The sequence below is a fragment of the Scyliorhinus torazame genome, chromosome 4 (genome assembly GCF_047496885.1).
Source record: "Scyliorhinus torazame isolate Kashiwa2021f chromosome 4, sScyTor2.1, whole genome shotgun sequence".
NCBI classification, from domain to species: domain Eukaryota; kingdom Metazoa; phylum Chordata; class Chondrichthyes; order Carcharhiniformes; family Scyliorhinidae; genus Scyliorhinus; species Scyliorhinus torazame.
The window spans coordinates 36,227,674-36,244,856 of NC_092710.1; the positions used below are offsets into that span (position 1 = coordinate 36,227,674).

At 44.3% G+C, this 17,183-nt stretch overlaps 1 long non-coding RNA gene across 1 annotated transcript in view; it reads right to left on the reverse strand.

Moving 5' to 3' along the window:
* The window catches only part of LOC140411587 (uncharacterized), a 718,944-nt gene that overhangs the window by 42,320 nt on the left and 659,441 nt on the right, over nt 1-17,183 (reverse strand). The window lies entirely within an intron of this gene.

Sequence of the window (17,183 nt, forward strand, 5' to 3'; positions counted from 1 at the left end):
GGATTGAAGGGGTTAACTGAACATGTTTGTTTCGTGACGGGAATTAATGTGATTCTCTGGAGGACTTTCTGCTTCTCTTTATAAGGGGTTCCTTTCAATATCTCATCATATAGAGTTGGCAGCACCTACCACGATAAAAGGATTTGCAGCGCCACGGAAACAGAGAGGAGAGAGCCTGAGAAAAATAGATTGAAATGTTATACCAGTGGTTCATATAATGGGAACAATAGAGTGGAATGTTACAACAATAGACAGGGACTTATCCAATATTTTGCACTTGCTTTCTTTACCCAACTGGTGGACAACACAGGCTGAGCGGATCGAATATAAACTTTTTATTATTCAATGTTTTTATTATCCCATCCTGGCTATCGTTGGTGTCCCTGGTAAGTCTTTTATCCAGCTGTTATATTGCCAAACGGTGTTTATCGGTATTACTGCCCAGTGCATTTAATGTGTCCTTTTTTTATAGTGCACAAGCTAAGTCCCTGTATCCGGAAATGAACACTCGAATGCAGTGCTCAGTGTATTATTGTTTTGATCATCCATTTTCTCCCGCTTTGGTCCAAGTTCGATTAGTGGTAAGGCGACATGTCGAGCTGTCATGTCTGTATTCCACGTGTGATTGTATCGCTCTCCTTTCTGTTTCCGTTTTGGAAAAAGATTGGTAAAGGATTGAATCATTCCTCCCACCACCTCGAACACCAATGGTCTGCTGACCACCATCCTGGTGACGAAGCTGCAGAATCAAAAGTCAGTCCGAACTGGGCTCTGGTTAACCAGTTCACACATCATTTTCCTCGCTGACCTGCATTGCCAGCAGTTCAAGCAATGCCTTAAATTCAGAACGTTCACTCCTGTCATCAAATCGCTCCATTTTGGTTCCCCGTGATTACACAACCCTCTGTGGTTCAACATCGTTGTTATTTTCTTTTAGATTTAAATTGTTCACCCACGCCCCTGCACAACCCATTTAATTTTCTACTCAACACCGATTGGATTGGAGCTCTGAAACTCCGGATCCACCTATGGTTCGTTGGTCACTTCGATTGTGGCCTGTGTATCGCACCATGCTGTGAAAATATATTGTCCGCCTTTACCCTGAGATGCTCCTGAGAGGTATATTCTGAATGTTTCAGCGTCCTGCCTTTTAAACCGATCGAACAATGTCTGAATTGTGACATCCTCTGTCTTGTGTTTGGAGTTCTCCGGAGAAAAATATCGGGCACTGTACTGTTCCTGCAGCATCGCTTCACATGAAGGCAGTATTGGGAAGGTGTGAGGTAAATGTTGGAATGGAATGCTGAAAATGACTTATCCATCAGTCAACTTTGGAATGGCTTTTTAAATCTTAAACGTAAAATTTTGATTTCACCAGACAGATGTTAAATTCATATCGGGTCCTCACATAATTGTGTCTAAACAGCACTGTGACGCAATGGGTACTGCAAACAGTAATATTCAGTCCACTGGAGGACACTCCAGTTTGCGAGCCTTTTTAATCTGAGGTGGAGGAAGATTATTCAACGCGTTGTGCTGTGGCTGTGAGGTTCATACTGAAAAGCCACGTCGTGCAGGAACCAATTTGAACCCTTCCAGACACTGAAATGTTTGCATCTCTACAGGAAAGATGCCCTGACTTATTCCTAGCTGTAAGTTGGTACTTCCAGCTGAGACTAAGTGGAAGTGGGGGAGGGGTGCTGGGGAGCGGGGTTGCGAATGATCATAATAGGGTGGCATTACCTCAAAATTCATGGATTGTTCAAGCTGCTTTTCAGATTACTCTGCGCTTAGAATGTTGATCATAAGCAGGGTCGATGCCGGACCACGGTTGCGCACACCTCCAGCCACAGATTTGTTACCTGGCAGGCTGTCGTGCTTTTCAACATTACTTCAGCGTGTCTGCTGCCATTGTTTAGGTAACCACCTTGTCTCAGCAGCGGGTTTGCTATGGCATCTCGCCATCCACTCTTCCACTTGAGATACGGTCAACATCAAATGGACCTAGTCTTCTCTATTCTCAGTGCGCTGTCTCAAAATACCTCAGGTAACTCAGCCAATAGACGACTGTTCCAATGTAGGTCTGAATGCTGATGATCAAACTGCAAATGTTCTGACCAAAATTTCAGCCAAATATTACTGTGACTGGCCGCCTCATTCTCGGAGGGAACTCTGCAATTTTTTTTCCTCCTGCACATTGGCACGATGTTCATCACTCTGCGGTTCCCACTCTCTTTGTACCCCAATGCCCATTGGAATCTGAGTCTCTGGGCTGTGCTTTGTGAAGGAGGTGCTGGTGAAGAAACATAATCGAACGCGTCTTCCCCTTATTTTGCCTGAGCCGTGATTGCAGTCCGAGAGCTGGTGCAAAAACGATGGACCTGTGAGAGTAACACACTCTGTCATGTGTTGAGGTCGTTAAGAGCATTCACGTTCTGAGTAACTTTTTTCCAAAAAGCTCCCTGTGATATCGTACCTGGACAAGTGCCACATTTCATTGGCGTTAGACATTATCTTTCCCGTCGGGGATGTAGGTCCCAATACCCAACATCCAATTTCAGCAGTTAGCCCCCGTTAACAACTTATCAGCAGCATTACAATCATATTCAACTGAAAGGCGAGGCTCCCTATTCGCCACAAATTCTGTGGAAGAGTTTCTTTTAACTGTATTGTTTTATGGGATGTAGGGGGTTTTGGCAGGCGCAGTCCATTCCTCATTCTGTCTGAACTGAGTTGTTTGCTGGGCAGTTGATGGTGGAACCTAAAAGTATATTTCATTCATCTTGATTTGCAGCCACAGAACAGGCTTTAGTGGTATATTTCCTGATCTACCAAACTCAGTGAAGCAGATTGTGTTTTTAAGCCAGTCGAAGACAGTTACATGGTCACAATCGCTGAGACTAGCCTTCAATGCCAGATTAAGCATCGAATACACATTCCATCAGATGCCATGTAGACATTTGAAGCAACGTGCCAAATCATCAGCAATTTTCCTGGGTTAATAGTTCCGAGATATTGCCAGGACCACTGCGTCCTTCTAAATTGATATGCACGTGATTTCTCGACTGCAGGTCGATAATCATAGAGGTTTGGCGTCCTTCCACCGGCTTTTGGGTCTGCTACTTGTACTCCTGGTTACTTTCTTAGTCTGCTATCCTCTGATACAATCGGCACAGTGATCAAGATAAAATTCCATTAATGATCCTCAGGGGATGCATTTAAGTGAGCGCTTGATTTGCTGCTCTGTGTGTGCACTATATGTGACAAAGGTTATCATGACGCAGCCTGGGTTGGGTCTGTATCACATGGCGAGAAACAGGGTGGCAAGTCACATCCCAAGTCGTCAATGTTCTTACGGCCCAAATACGTCATGATTTCCTGGCTTGTGTTGTGGCATTTTGGGGTTAAGCATAGGACTGTCCAATGTGCAAACTCGTCTGACGAGGACTCTATTAAGGTCGCCGTCATGGTTTTCAGAGGATCTGTGTTATTAGTGAGGAGTTTGAAACATATGAACAAGGGACAGGTAAGGCCGTTTGCTCGTTCTAGCCTGGTCAACCATTTAAGAAGCTTATGTCTGGGGCGGCACGTGGCACGTGGCACAGTGAACAGCACTGGGACTACGGCGCTGAAGGAGCGCGTTCGAATCGCGGCCCTGGGTCGCTGTCCGTGAGGAGTTTACATTCTCTCCGTGTCTGCGTGAATTTCACCCCCCCCCCCACACCCCAAAGATTTGCACGTTGGGTGGATTGGCCACGCTGTATTGCCCCTCAATTGGAAAAAAAAGGATAATTGGATGCTCTAAAGTTATTAAAAAAAAGATAATGTCTGATCTCGTGGTATTCAACAATCTGTACCCTGCCTACCAGCGATAACCCAGAAAGTTGATGTACTATGAACCTATCTACCTCGGCCTGACAATATTCAAAGGCAGTGCTTCCACCAACTTTTCTGGAAGAGAGTTCCAATCATTAATCGCCCTCTGAGTGAAAAAATAATTATCATGTCTCTCTTACATTGCCAACCAATTTTAAAACAATGACCCCCAGATTCTAGATTTTCCCACAGGAAGTCACAGCCTCTCCACAGGCACCATGCCAATATTCGTCAGGATCTTATGTTCCAATGACTTCAGCAACTGGGATGTTCCCCTTTGGTGACTGGCAGATGTGTGTGGAAGAAACATGATTACCTTTTTTCAAAAAGCCATCTTCGCTTTCGGATAAACAGGAACACATTGTTCCAGCAAGTTGGACAGAACCTTGGATTTGAGCAAGGGACACAGCAACAACCAATGAGAAAGTATATGATTGGAAATGCCCTTCATGGGCCAGCTTTCAATGAACAATATTATACTGTCAACAGCTACGTACATAGCAATTACTTCCAATGAAAAGGATGTAATTCACTTAAATTGGCCTTTCAATGTCGCATTTATGCGGTAGCTGTTGACTGGCGTCTCACTGGCTGCTGGTCAAAAAGGATATGCCTCTTACATGTGCGCGGCAGCGTCTAAATCGCAATTGGCACCAATTGGTTGTCGTGAAATCCACCCTAATCTCACTCACTGCTCTGTGAGATAATCAAATGGTAGGAAATTGGTGAGAAGGTTATTGCAGTTTTCAAAAGTCCTAATTTAATTGTATGCGTGATAAGCCAAATGACTACCTAGATTGTTGCCTGTGTTTCAATTTATACAATTGTCTGTTGCCTTTAACTTGGTTCAAGCACATTGAGAAAGAACAGATAGCATAAGAATTTCAGGTAAAATCAATAAGAGCAACGTAAAATAGAACAAATCATCAGCCCGGATGGGATCAAGCATAGCATCGTAAAATAGCACATGGCATCTGTCCAGGTAGGATCAAGCTTAGCATAATCAAATATAACAGAAACTCGAGGGAGGGTCAAGAATAGCTTCATCAAATAAAACAGACCATTGGTCCAGGTGGGATCAAGCATGGCATTATCAAATAGACAGGACATGAGCCCAGGTGGGAGCGAGACAGTGTGATCAAATCGAACTGAAATCAGTTCCGGTTAGAATCACGCATAGCATCTTCAAATAGTACGGAGCATAGGTTCAGTTGGACCTAGCATAGCATCATCAAACAGAACAGATCGTCGGGCCAGATAGGAATGATCTTAGCATTATCAAACAGAACGCATTATCTGTCCAGATAGCAATGAACATAGCATTATCAAATAGAACACATTATCTGTCCAGACAGGAACGAATATAGCATTATCAAATAGAACACATTATCTGTCCAGGTAGGATCAAGCTGACCGTCATCGAATGGAACCGAGCATTGGCCCAGATAGAATGAGGCATGGAATCATCAAGTACAAGAGGATGTCATTCCAGGGTGGATGGAGAATAGCATAATCAAATGGAACAGAGTATCAGTCTAGGTAGAAGCAATTTAAAGCTCCTCGGTAAAATCTCCTAGGTAAGCGCTTTGACTCGAAACGTTAACACTTTTCTCTCCCTACTGTTTCTGCCAGATCTGCTGAGAGTTTCCAGCATTTTCTCTTTGTTAGGTAGAAGCAAGCCTTCGACAATCAAATAAAACAGCGTGTCATTCCAGGTAGAACTAAACATTGCATCATCAAATGGAATAGAACACCAGTTCAGGTAGGGTCAAGCATAGCATCATCATGTAGAACAGAGCATCGGTCCAGGTAAGATCCAGAAAAACAGCATCATCAGATAGAACAGGACAACAATGAGGTAGAATCGAACATAGCATCGTCAAATAGAACCGATCATCGACCTAGGTAGGAGTGAGCATAGCATCATCAAATAGAACAGAGCATTGGTCCAGTGGAGTCGAGCACAGCAACAGCAAACAGAACAGAGCATTAGTGCAGGTAGGATATAGCAGAGCATCATCGGATAGGACAGAGTATTGGTCCAGGCAGTATCACGTATAGCATCATCAAATAGAACAAATTATCAGTCCAGGTAGGGTCGAGCATAGCGTCACCAAATAGAACGGAGCCCATTCCAGGTACAATCGAGCGTGGCATCATCAAATAGAACAATGCATCGGCCCAGGTAGGATCGAGCATAGAATCATCAAATAGAAGAGAGCATCAGCCCGGTTAGTGTCGAGCACAAATCATCAAATAGAACAAAGCCCATTGCAGGTAGGATCGAGCATAGCATTATCAAATAGAACAGACCACCAGTCCAGTTAGGATCCAGCACAGACTATTCAAATGGAACAGATCATCTGTCCAGGTAGGATCGAGCAGAGCATCATCAAATAGAATAGACTTTTAGTCCAGGAATGATCAATCATCACATCATCAAATATAACACAGCATTGGGACTCCCGTCGGCACAGCGAGACTGAGTTGGCTGTCTCGCACATTTAAATTAGGCCCATCCGATAGCTACCATCCCTGATTGCTGCATTTTCTTCTCCACATAATAATAAACTTCTGATGAGCTTATAATCTTTAAGGAAATCTCCCGCTGTGTAAAATTAAATGAAATGCTATTTTTCTCGTGTACCCCTACTTACTGAACCAAACACTTTAAATCAGCCTAATTTGGTTATCAACCTCTTAGCCATCAGAAACTGGTTCTCTGCATTTCAAATAACTACGTACTTCAAAATGCAAAACGCATTTCAAACCTGCTCGCAATCTTCTCTATCGAGAAAAACCTTTCCTCTCTGGAACAATGTTAGTAAACCTCTCCTTTACCCTGCACAAAGCCGTCAATTACTTTACTTAACCACTGAGCGCAACATTGCATACAATACTAACCTGGAATCAAAATAGATATCGATAGAGAGACAACACAACTTTCTCTAATTGCGACTCTGTGTCTCTATTTATAAATTGTCCTATTACTTTAGGTTATTTTTGCGTTTTACCTGTTCTGTCGCATTTGGAGCTTTGTACACAGATATGCCACGTCACCCTGTTCTTGCACACTCCATAAATTCGGTTCAATTTGCTGGTATTGTATTTCTACATTAACAGCCCCAAAATGTAATAAGTAAATCACACATCTGTAATTGCATTACACATTGGAAGAATGACTGCGAAGAAAATACTTCTTCTCCCTGGTAGCGTTCTAACGCATAACTAGACTGTTTAAAAACGTTGTAAGATATTTTCCATTCTTCACATAGACCAGCTATTTCAAAGTTAAGGCCATCTCCCGTCTGCATCCTTGCATCAGCCCACACACTCCTGGAACTGTATACTTTAATATGTCCGAACTTGACTATACCAGCACATGCGTGACTCTGCTCCCTTTTCCACCCTCCATAGTTTTGACTATGTCCATGTAATTGGTGGCAGTGTCCGAAGTATCCGCATGTCTCTCCCCAGTCGCAACTGTTATCGGTGACTGTGTATGTACATGTCTATGTCTGCGAGCGTGTGAGTATGTGTCCATGTGTGAGCGTGTGTATATGTTTTTTGGTGTGTATGTGTGGCTATCTTTGTGAGCATTTGTGTATATTCATGTGTGTGTTGATATGTGTGTCTCCGTCTGTGAACTTGCCGTCTATGTGTATGAGCGCGTGTGTTTGTCTATGTAAGTGAGCCAATGTGTGGGTCTATACATGTGAGTTTGCATGTGCGTGACTATGTGTGTGAGCGTGTACTATGTCTGTGAGCATGTGTGTGTACATATATATATATATATATATATATATATGTGTTTGTGTGTGTGTCTATGTCTGTGTTCATATTTGTGTCTACGTCTGTGAGCCTGAGAGTCTATGTGTATGAGCGCGTGTGTTTTGTCGATGTGTGTATGCCCATGTTTGGGTCTATATGTGTGAGTGTGCATATGTGTATCTATGTGTGTGCGCGCGCGGGGCAGCACGGTAGCCTTGTGGATAGCACAATTGCTTCACAGCGCCAGGGTCCCAGGTTCGATTCTGGCTTGGGTCACTGTCTGTGCGGAGTCTGCACATCCTCCCTGTGTGTGCGTGGGTTTCCTCCGGGTGCTCCGGTTTCCTCCCACTGTCCAAAGATGTGCAGGTTAGGTGGATTGGCCATGATAAATTGCCCTTAGTGTCCAAAATTGCCCGTAGTGGTGGGTGGGGTTACTGGGTTATGGGGATAGGGTGGCGGTGTTGACCTTGGGTAGGGTGCTCTTTCCAAGAGCTGGTGCAGACTCGATGGGCCGAATGGCCTCCTTCTGCACTGTAAATTCTATGTTCTATGTATGTTTTTTCAATATAAATTTAGAGTACCCAATTCATTTTCGCCAATTAAGGGGCAATTTAGTGTAGCCAATCCACCTTTGCACATCTTTAGGTTGTGGGGCGAAACCCACGCAAGCACGGGGAGAATGTGCAAACTCCACACAAACAGTGACCCAGAGCCGGGATCGAATCTGGCACCTCGGCGCATGAGGCATCAGGGCTAACCCACTGCGCCACCGTGCTGCCCGTGTGTGTATGTGTTGATGTGTGTGAGCGTGTGCACGTGTGTCTATGTTTGTGAGCATGTGTAGATGTGTGTGCGTGTCAATGTGTATGAGCGTGTGCATGAGTGTCTATGTATATGAACATGTGTGTGTATATATGTGTGTGTGTCTATGTGTGCCAGCATGTATCTATGTGTGTGTGTGTGTGTGTGTGTGTGTGCGATTGTATGGGTGTGTTTGTTTGAGTGTAAGTTTCATGTTTCATGTTTAATATTTGATTCCATTTATTCATTCGATATGAACATTTACCAGAAAGCCTCGTTTGTGTACGTATCACTGGGGGTGAAAATACTCGGTCATAAATATTGTTGCAGTCAGGGGGAAAGGAGGAAAACGGGAAGATTCCCCCCTTTTCCTTAATAAAACTGTCAGCTCTCTTAACCCCAGCTCCAAAATCACTGTTGTCGCAGTTCGTCCTCAATTGCAGTTTATTTTATTTAAACTCCCATTCCTTGCCCTGCAGCAGGAAGCTCCGATGTGGTTCTTAATAGATCCATTTTTATCATAGGGTGCACTGGCAGATCTCATTAACTCGTCGACCAAGCGTGGCACTTTGTCACAAGCATGATCGATAACTTAATTTATTATATCCCTTCTTTACAGTGAACCTAATCACTGTTGTGACACTCAAGTACAAAGACTGTGGCCTCTCCAAATGTGTCACTTGTTACCTGGTGGCCATGGCAATGGCGGATCTACTGGTCATTGTCCTCGACCTGATTCTGAGACAGATTCCAATTGTTTACAAAGAACAATTTGATTTTGTGAAGTCCATCGCCATATGTGATATCCACGCTGTCTTGCTTTACGCAGCCACTGACTGTTCTGTCTGGTTCACCGTCACTTTCACCTTTGATCGATTTGTGGCCATCTGTTCGCTGAAGCTGAAAAGTAAATATTGCCGTGAGAAAACAGCTGCGGTGATTCTGGGAACAGTGTCAGTGCTGAGCTGTTTAAAGAACATTTTCTGGAATTTTATGTTATTTGGTCAGTATGTGCTGACGAATGAACCGTGGTTTTGTGAATTCTCATTGGATGTTCTCTATTCTCCATTGTTTCTAACACTCGAGTGCCTACACTATTTTCTAAACCCTTGCATCCCATTTATTCTGATCCTGCTGCTCAATGTTTTCACCGTCAAGCACATTTTAGTGACCAGCAGAGCCCGCAGGAGACTCCAGGCTCACGGAAATGGGGAGACTCCCAGAGACCCAGAGATGGAGAGTCGACGAAAATCCATAATTTTACTGTTTGTTATCTCGGCCAATTTCATCCTGTTATGGTCAGTATTAACGGTATATTGTATATGGAGTCGGATGTATTATTTTGGGTTTCGGTTCATATCTCTAGATTATTTCGTGATGGAAATCGGCTTCATGCTGCAGCTCCTGAGTTGCTGTACAAACACTGCTTTATGCAATTACCCAGACAAAGTTTCGGGAGCAATTGAAAAATGTGGTGATATATCCCTTTACTCAAATTCTTCAATTCATTTTAAAATGAGGAGAAGTTAGTTCGTGAAGAATTAAATAATTGTCTTATTTCATGCCATATTAATGGTGGGGAGGAGCCTGAAATGTCTCCCCTCCCTGTAGCCAGTTCATACGCCCACCTTCCACTTTTGCTCGCTGATTGCACCGGAAGATTTCTTCCATCAATAGATTGGTAATGCGGAATATAACGAAAGGAGGGATGGCAGAAAAAAATCTTGGAAATTAAGACGAAATGTCACAGAGTCGGCTGGTGCAGGAATTGTCCAGCAGCTCTGGCCAGCAGCTGAATACTGATGATAATGTCTTTTGAAATAACAAACCGAAGGGGCAGCATGACAAGGGAGAGAAACAGACAGATCGAGACGAGATAGAAAGAGGTAAATGTTTTGGTGCTGGGGGGGGGGGGGGGGGGGGGGGGGGAGAGACGGCAATAGAGGGAGAGTGGGAGAGTGGGTGAAGGGAGGGAAATGAGAGACTGTCAGAGAGAAGGGTAGGACACAGTCAACCTCGATGCGGAGGAGAACTTAGTTAAATGAAAGCTTGTCTCACGATTGATATGAAGAACATTAACAACTGTATGTTTCACCTGCGACAGCAGACGTTGAGCGAACACGCGATGGGAGGTGGTCTGGTGCCATTGCAGACTGTTTGCCTGCTCCCGCACATGTGCCAGCCGTTACAAGAAATGATTGCTAGCTGCATCCATCCATATTGCCAACGTAGAATCGATTGTGTTATAAGTAATTGTATTCTTGATGAAAGGAAGAACAGATACTGATTCGATTGGAATCTTTTATCTGAGACCTTCAACAGAATGTGCATTTAGGGTCAGCACCACAGAGGGTCTCAACGATGAGATTTTAGCGATATGATAATATAGGCAAGTTGGTTCCTTGTTCAACGGTGAACAGATAAACAGTTGGCGGGCGAAGCACCCTTTATAATTGTTGGCAGAATTTGGGCTGTAAATCAGAAAGCGACTGACGGTAATTCCACCTTAATGTGGGATGCACCTGTGATCGTGACCTCAAGTGTTTTTGGACTGGAACAAGGGTTCAATCCTGGTTTGGCCCTGAGGACTGGACAAACACAAAGCTGTGGTGGGAGGAGGGGAGCGGTGTGGTTGAGATAACTTACTCAGCTTTCAAATCTGTGAAAGACGAATGATATGAACAATAAGAGAGGTGCATTACTGAACAGCTAACAATAATTACTAACAGGAAGCAGAGGGGATAAATGCCGGAAAATCCCAGACAAATCTCAATTGTAGTAAATGAGGACTCTGGCGCACTGAGGGCAGCAGCCATAAAGGGATGGTGACTGGGGTGGTGGAGATCGGGAAACAGTATGGGAGAAAAACGCCGGGCCGAAACCACTGGTGTCAGAAGCAAAGAAAGAGGATGGGTCAGAGTCAGTGAAGCTCCAATTGGTGGCGGCAGAGTAGGTTATGGGCAGAGATAATACGAAATTGAGCGTTGCCTTGTGAAGCAGAATGAGCAGCACCTCAGCCATAAGGCGGTATCTGGGCCATGGGGGACCAGCCTGTTCCTGCTCACCGATGATGAATGAACCATTGGAAAGATTAGAGATTGCTTCGTGAGGGTCTCTTTTGGGCGCTGCAGCTTAGTGTAGGACGTTCCACTCATCAAATCCGACCCCTTCTCCCTAGATATGCGAAGAGTCCTATATAAATGGATCGGCTTTTCAGATAATGAGGTCCCTTGCCAACTACATTGATCATAATGTGGTCTCCAAATGTAAGTGTATTGTAATGAAGTGGGGAAGCCTTTCCATTTAGAGAAAGCGAATATTATAGTCAAGGGAGTTATCAAGGGAGTTTATTGTGTAAAACCCACCCATGTATACATAAATTCTTGACACACTGTGCGTTCCTAGATGCGGGAGGTGGGGGTAGGGGTGGGGGGGACGGCGGGGGTCTGGGGGGGGGGGGGGGTCACTGTCCATTCAGGCAGGCGATTAGTTTAAACTACAAGAGGGTTGTGTCTAAAAGATTGGATGGTTTCAAGAAGCAATTAAATAAAGCACTTAGGGCGAAGGGGATCAAGGGTCTCTCTAGGTGACCACTCTCTAGGTGAACAAATTGCTCCTCAACTCAGTCCGAAATGGGCGACCCCATATCCTCAGACTGTTTTCTATGAGACCCCTCTTATTCTTCTGAATTCCAGAGAATACAATCCTAACCGATTCACTCTCGGTCGGACGTCAGTTAAACTACAAGAGGGTTATCCCCACGAAGACATGGGTAAATGTATTGTATATATAATAATAACCGAATGGAGCAGACACTTGGAACAATTGGGTTGTGAAGACGCAAGGTATGAGATGCCAAAGCGATGTAAAATCGTACTGCTTCTTTGTGACAGGCATGAGAAAGACTGTTAAAAGACTGTTAAAGACTGTTCATCCGAATTAGGAGAAAGAACAGGTCCATTGGGAATTCGAGCCTGCTCAAACTTTCAAGTAGATCATTGCTGATCTGATTGAAAGTTCAACCCCATATTCTTGCCGACATCCGATCACATTTCACTCCATCTTGACAAAGGAAAACTACCTCCACCTTAAAACATATCCAAAGGCCCTGTTCCACTGCTGTGTGAGGAAGAATGTTGCAGAGACCCACGAATCTCTGAGAAAAATAATCAATTTCAAATCAGCGAACTGTTATTTTTAAACTGTGATTGTTTCAGATTCTCCCACGAGAGGAATTATCCCGTATCCACCCGCACTGTAAATACCACGCTCGACCTTAAAGGTTTCGATGAGGTCGCCTCTTAGTCTTCTGAACTCTAGTTGATACAAAACTAACCACTCCACCATGGCCTCATAACGCAACTAGCTAATTCCTGGTTCTTGTCCACCAAAGTTTATCTGAACTGCTTCTAACACATTTGTAAAATAAGGAGATCAATATTGGACTTGAAACCCCAAATGAGGCCTCATCGATGCCGTGTACAAATGAAGCTTATGTGCCATTCATTTGTAATCAATGTGCTTCTTATGAAAGATTGCATTCTATTAGCTTTCCTAATAACTGCTCCTCCCGTGCAGTAGCCATTTTGGAATCTATTTGCACATCAGAGCTCTGCCACTTTGATCATAAGCTTCTTTCTTAGTCTTCCAGCCAAATTGGACAATGTCACATTTGACCAAATTAAATTATATTTGTCAGATTTGCTCCCATTCAGTTAACCTATATATGCCAGTTTCCAGTGTCCTTCCCTCATCTTCAGAATGTACGTTGCCACCTACATTTGTGTCCTCACCTAATTTCGCAACCGTTTCTCCTGTCCCTACATCTACGTCATTTATACACATTCTGAAAAGTTCAGGGACAAACTATGATTCCTGTGGCACAAGACGCGCCACATACGACAGTTACAAAAAGTAAATTTTTCCCAACTTCAAGCGACACACGAAGCAGTATGTCTAGCCTCTGACCTGCTCTTGTACCCACGGTATATAGAAACACAGGAAAAATAGCAGGACGAACCCATTCGGCTCTTCGAGCCCGCTCCGCCATTCGTTATGACCATGGCTAAACATCCAACTCAATACCTTAAACGCCCTTTCTCTCATACCCTTGATCCCCTTCGCCCTAAGTGCTTTATCTAATTGCTTCTTGAAACCATCCAATCGTTTAGAAACAACTATTCCTGTGGTAACTATTTCCACAGGATCACCACTCTCTAGGTGAACAAATTGCTCCTCAACTCAGTCCGAAATGGGCGACCCCATATCCTCAGACTGATTTCTATGAGATCCCTCTTATTCTTCTGAATTCCAGAGAATACAATCCTAACCGATTCACTCTCGAACGTACGTCAGTCTTGCCATCTCAGTCTGGCAGACATTTGTTGCACTCCCTCTTTAGCTAGAGCATCCTTCCTCAGAGGAGGAGACCAATACTACACACAATATCCGAGGTGAGATCTCACCAAGGCCCAGTAAAATTGCAGCAAGGGCCCCATGCCCCTTTACTCGAATCCTCTGGCAATAACGGCCAGCATATCATTTGCCTTCTTTGCCGCCTCTTGCACATACATGCTTCACCTTCAGCGACTGGTGTATGACGACATCCAGGTCTCCTTGCAAGTCCCCATCTCCTACTTTATGGTCATTCTTGTTTACCTTCTTGTCTTTGACCCAAAGTGGATATTTATTTCCCCATTCACTCAGCTTGTCCAAATCACACTAAAGGATCTCTGCATCCTCCTCACAGCTCACCCTCCTTCCCAGTTTGGTGTCATCTGAAAATTTGGAGATAAGACATTTTGTTCCCTCATCTAAATCATTAAAATATATTGTCAATAGATGGGGTCCTAGCACCGATCCCTGCAGCACACCACTAATCACTGTCTGATCATTTGAAAAATACCTGTTAATTCCTACTCTGTGTGTCTAGTCTGCCAACCAGTGTTCTATCCATCTCAATACACTATCCCCAATCCATGCACTTAAACTTTTCACGCTAATCCGTTATGCGGGACTTTGTCGAAAGCCTTCTGAAAGTCAAAATCCACCACATCCGCCAGCTCCCCGTCATCAATTCCAGCTAAATCTTCGAAGGATTCCAGTAGATTTGTCCAGCATGATTTCCCCTTCGTAAATCTATGCCGAATCTGTCCGATCCTGCCACGCTTTTCTAAGTGTACTGTTGTAAAATCTTTCACAACGGTTTCTAGAATTTTCCCCACGACTGACGTCAGGTTTACTATTCTCATATTCCCTGCTTTTTCTCAGCCTCCCCTTTTAAATAGTGGAGTTACATGAGCTGCCTTCCAAACTGCAGGAACTATTCTGCAGCCTATTGAATCCTAGAAGATGACCACCAATGCATCCACTATTTCTGGAGCCACCTCCTTTAGTAACTTGAGATGTAGATCATCACGCCCTAAGGATTTATCATCCTTCAATCCCATCAATTTCGCCAACGCCATTTCTCTATTGATCATATTTAGTGTCGCCCTCCAACTAATTCCCACGAACTCAAACATTTCTGGTATCTTATTTGTGTTCTAATTTGTGATGTTGGAACCAAAGTATCATAGTGTAGTAGGAGGCTGTCTGGCCAATCGAGTTTGCACCGGCCCTTGGAAAGAGCATCCTAACTTAGCCCAGAGTTCCACCCTATCCCTGCACCTCCTTCCCTATTCCACAACCCCACCCTATCACCGTAACCCGATCTAAGATTTTTTTCGACACAAAGGGCAATTTAGCTTAGCCAATCCACCTAACCTGCACATCTTTGATGTGGAGTAGCCGGCGTTGGACTGGGGTGAGCACAGGAAGAAGTCTTACAACACTTACATCACCTGAGGAAGGAGCAGTGCTGCGAAAGCTAGTGTTTGAAACATACCTGTTGGACTTTAACCTGGTGTTGTAAGACTTCTTACTGTGCACATCTTTGGACAGTTGGAGAAAACCAAAGCACGCGGAGGAAACCCACGTAGACACACGGAGAACGTTCAGACTCTGCACAGACAGTGACCCAAGCAAGGAATCGAATCTGGGACCCTGGAGCTGTGAAACAAGTGTGCTAACCACTGTGCTACCGTGCTGAAGTATGTATTCAGTTTCTCTGCCATTTCTGGGTCCCCTATTCTTTCTTTCTTTCTTTCTTTACTTAGCGTACCCAATTCATTTTTTCCAATTAATGGGCAATTTAGCGTGGCCAATCTATCTACCCTGCACATCTTTGGGTTGTGGGGGGCGAAACACAAACACAGGGAGAATGTGCAAACTCCACATGGACGATGACCCAGAGCCAGGATCGAAGCTTGGACCTCGGCGCCGTGAGATAGCAGTGCTACCACTGCACCAATGTGCTGCCCCCTGTGCCCTCTATTATACGCTGTCCTGTTTATGACTGTAAGGGACCTTCATTTGTCTGTATTTATATGGCTATAGAAGAGAAAACAAATTTACCACGGATGCTGGAATGTGAAAGAAAATCAGAAAATACTGACAATCAGAGCAGGTGTGACAGCATCTCTGGAGATATGAAGTGAGCTAACGTTTCGAGTCTGGATGACTCTTTGTCAAAACTGGAGAGAAATGGAAATGTGGTCAGATTTATACAGTTGAAGGGGAGGGAGGGTGGCGCTGGATAGGGGACCAGTGATAGGTGTAGATTGACAAAGGTGTCGTGGATAGAAATACAAAAGTAATGTGAATGGCGTTGAGTAATGCTAAGAAGCATGTTGATGGAGACACATGAAGAAATTAGAATCTGTGAATGGCAGAACAGAGGTGAACAGAGTGTCAAAGGGCAACTACGAACTGATGGCTTAAGTGGTGTGGGGGATAGGGGACAATGGTAAGGGAAAACAGATAAAATAAAATGATAGAAATAAAAATGAGTGAAGGTGGAGCAGAGAGATCACAGTCTGAAGTTGTTGAACTAATGTTATGTCCAGAAGGTTGTAACATGCCTAATTGGAAGGTGAGTTACTGTTCCTTCAGTTTGCGCTGGGCTTCACTCGGGGAAGCGTCGGCGTAGTGGTATTGTCACTGGACTAGTAAACCAGAGACCCAGTGAATGGTTCCTAGATGGAGAAATCGAAATTCAATAAAAATCTGGAATTAAAAGTGTATAATGACCATGAAAACTGTGTCGAGTGTCGTAAGAAACCCATCTGGTTCAATAATGTCCACGCGGGAAGGAAATTTGACTTTCTTATCTGACCTGGCTTACATGTGACTCCAGACTCACAGCAATGTGGTTGACTTTTAACTGGTCGCTCAGGGGCAATTCGGGATGGCCACTAAATGCTGGAAAAGCCAGAGGTGCCCATGTCCCATCAACGAAACAAAGAAATATTGCAGTAGGTAAATCGTGGCCGTGAGTTGATAAATGGCAAGCGACTGGAAGGCCTGGGTCCTGCTCACAGATGGTGTTCTGCAAACCGGTGATTCAGTCTGCTTTTAGCCGCTTAAATGGATAGGCCAGATCATTTTCTGGTCAATGGTAACCCCCAGCATTTGTTGTGTGAATTCCTCACAGCAGTTGGGTCTGTGTGATCTCCCCACATCCAATGGGCTGGGTGTTTGTGATTTACCTCCAATCTGATGAGTTGTATCTGTCTGATTCCCGCCATTGTCGATGAACTGGGTTGCGTGGAGAAAACGAGATTCAGGTCTAGAGAGAGAGAGAGAGCAACAGAGAGATACAGAGAGACAGAGAGCGGGGCACAGGAAGAGAAGGC